This window comes from Montipora foliosa, chromosome 13, assembly GCF_036669935.1.
Source record: "Montipora foliosa isolate CH-2021 chromosome 13, ASM3666993v2, whole genome shotgun sequence".
Classification (NCBI taxonomy): domain Eukaryota; kingdom Metazoa; phylum Cnidaria; class Anthozoa; order Scleractinia; family Acroporidae; genus Montipora; species Montipora foliosa.
The window spans coordinates 24020688-24023187 of NC_090881.1; the positions used below are offsets into that span (position 1 = coordinate 24020688).

General features: G+C 38.6%; 2 protein-coding genes across 5 annotated transcripts in view; one reads left to right on the plus strand and one right to left on the minus strand.

Moving 5' to 3' along the window:
• The window catches only part of LOC137983076 (vesicular glutamate transporter 2-like), a 63543-nt gene that overhangs the window by 30734 nt on the left and 30309 nt on the right, over nucleotides 1-2500 (minus strand). The window lies entirely within an intron of this gene.
• LOC137983075 (uncharacterized) overlaps nucleotides 1-2500 on the plus strand; it is a 40752-nt gene that overhangs the window by 2949 nt on the left and 35303 nt on the right. The gene's annotated exons all lie outside the window — the stretch shown is intronic.

The window sequence follows — 2500 nt, forward strand, 5'->3', positions numbered from 1 at the left end:
CGGGGCTAAATTACAGAACTTCATGTTATGCCACATATGGCAAGTTAACGAAATCCTTTGCACTCAGCAAGACACCCGTTGAAGGTGTGAGACAAACACACGAACAAATCAAGAGCCGCCCTAGGCTGGTGGGAGACATTGCCATCGCCTGCGTATTGGAAGACAGATTTCATTTCATAACTTGCTTCGAGACGTGTGATGAAGAAACAAAGAAGTTGCAAAGTACAACTTCCTTGACACAATTCTCCTGATGTAGAACTTAATTTAAGGGACTCTAGTTAAATTCTCCCCCGGGGATTAGCCCTCGTTAACAGTCGGGGATCGTGGGCTATTCTCTTAGCTGACTTCCCCGTTTTGATGGAAATGTTTTGTTGAAGGTCAAGGCTTTGTCTTTGCGTCCCGCTTTATCAAATTAACTGGTTTGAATTGTTGTGTCATCATAAAATATCAAATTAATGAAGTAAATTAATGAGTCGCACGCTTGAACTGCTGCTAATACGACATTGCCACTGAGTGTGTGAGTGGAAATTCTCCATTACATGCAAGATATGTTATGAATTCGCTTTTTATTTATTACGTACAACGTAGTTTTGAAAAGAGACTTCTACTGTAATGGATCGGCAGTGTAATAGCAGTGAGCTTTTCCAAAGATGATCGATTTTCTTTGACAACATGTACCACTCATATAAGCCTAGTAGACATCAGACAACTGAATTTCAGTGTGCTTTACCCATTTTTTAAAGAGTCGTTTTTTCCAACAAAATTCAGAAACAGTTTCAATAAACTTTTCCGTGGGGTTGGCCTTAGCGATTTAAGAGACCTTTTGGAGGTCAAAAACTTGCAAAATGAAGACACAAGAAAAAAACCAGACACACATTATCGTGCACTTCAGTTGCAGTGGGCCTACACGTATTTGGCTGGTTGCTTTCCTTTTCTGTTATGCACTACCGGTAAAATATGAAACATATTTAAGTAGCTAATGAAGCACGAACCAAGTTTTCAAGCATATCATCGATCAATTATCAAGGAAAGACAACTTTTCTAGCTTTAATTTCGTCGGAATAACCCCACCTAATAATAGAGGTCGTGTGTCGACAGACTAAAAAAACTAGAAAAAAAGGCCTTAATAAATCGTTTCAGTGATTGTGCTTACTGTTTATTTGCATTAAAACTATGCTTTAAAGTTTCAACTCTAGTCAAGCGCGTGAATGGCATCCTTGGGGCTAAGCTTCAATCAGTATCATCAATAAAATTGTCAAATCAGGGATACATATGAAAAAAACAGTAGGGAAGAGAAGGAAGTCTGATAAAAGCATTAGCCTCCTAAAGCAACTACGATCCACGCTCGGGGTAAAGATGGAAAACCTATTCCTATTGTTAAATCTCCTTACGTCGTGAAATGTAATGTGGATTCTGATGGATTTAAGGTCGATACCATGAGCTACAGGCACGAAATGCAAAACTTATGCTGTGCTTTTCAAGTAGAAAGTGGCCTAAGACTTGCGACATTTTTATTCAGTTTATCTTATCACAGGGATTTGATTCTCTTAGGTCAGTAGCGTAGATGTTTTTATGTCGTGTAATGTAATTTGAATTCTGGTGGATTTAAGGTGATACCATGAGCTACAGACACGAAATCCAAATGCCTATGCTGTGGTTTCAGGTGGAAAATTGACCTAGCGGACTACTCGCTTGGAATTCGCGACGTTTTTATTCAGTTGATCTCATCACAGGGCTTTGGCTCTCGCAGTTCAGTATCTTCAAATATCGCGTGCGCTTTTCCTTTCGTTCAAGTGTTTGAACCAGCGAGAGCTAAGGTTACGGATGATTGGATTTTCCGTTCTGGCCTGCACAGTCACACCACTTGGGGGTTTCTATAGCTCTTGGTATAAGGAAAAAACAACAATTCCATTTAAACTATTCACACTAACTGTTTTCTTCCAGATGAACTGATGCATAGTTTCCTTCGTGATCTTTTGGTTTATTCCCGGTGAATCAAATTCAAATCTTTATATGGATTTATGAGAAGAATCGTCGACATGTTTGTGTGACAGCATGCCCAAAACTTACTGTTTTTTCATTGTTATTTAGCGTATTATTTTAATGATCCGTTCCAGTATTTATGTCCTGCCTTTGCCTCCCACGGTTTGTGGAACGCTGTTGGTTTACCGGATAGTTCAATTAATTAAGAGCGAAAAATTAACATCAGAGCTGAATATTTGTCATCGTCGAAAATCCAAATTTGTCCGTCGACTTAGATTAATGGGAGATGTTTGCGCAAGAAACTCTTGTAAATCAAACAAAACAGCATACCGAACTTGAAATATAAAGATTGTTTTATAAATTACAATACAAGAGCTTATCAAATGTCCACGTGTTTCACTGGAGGCCTTTAACCTTAATTAAGCTGTTAGGCTGTTACGGTCGTGACGATATTTTATTTGTTTACCCTTAATCCTTTCTTGAGAAATTCTTTAAGCGACCTCTCAACCTTTATGAG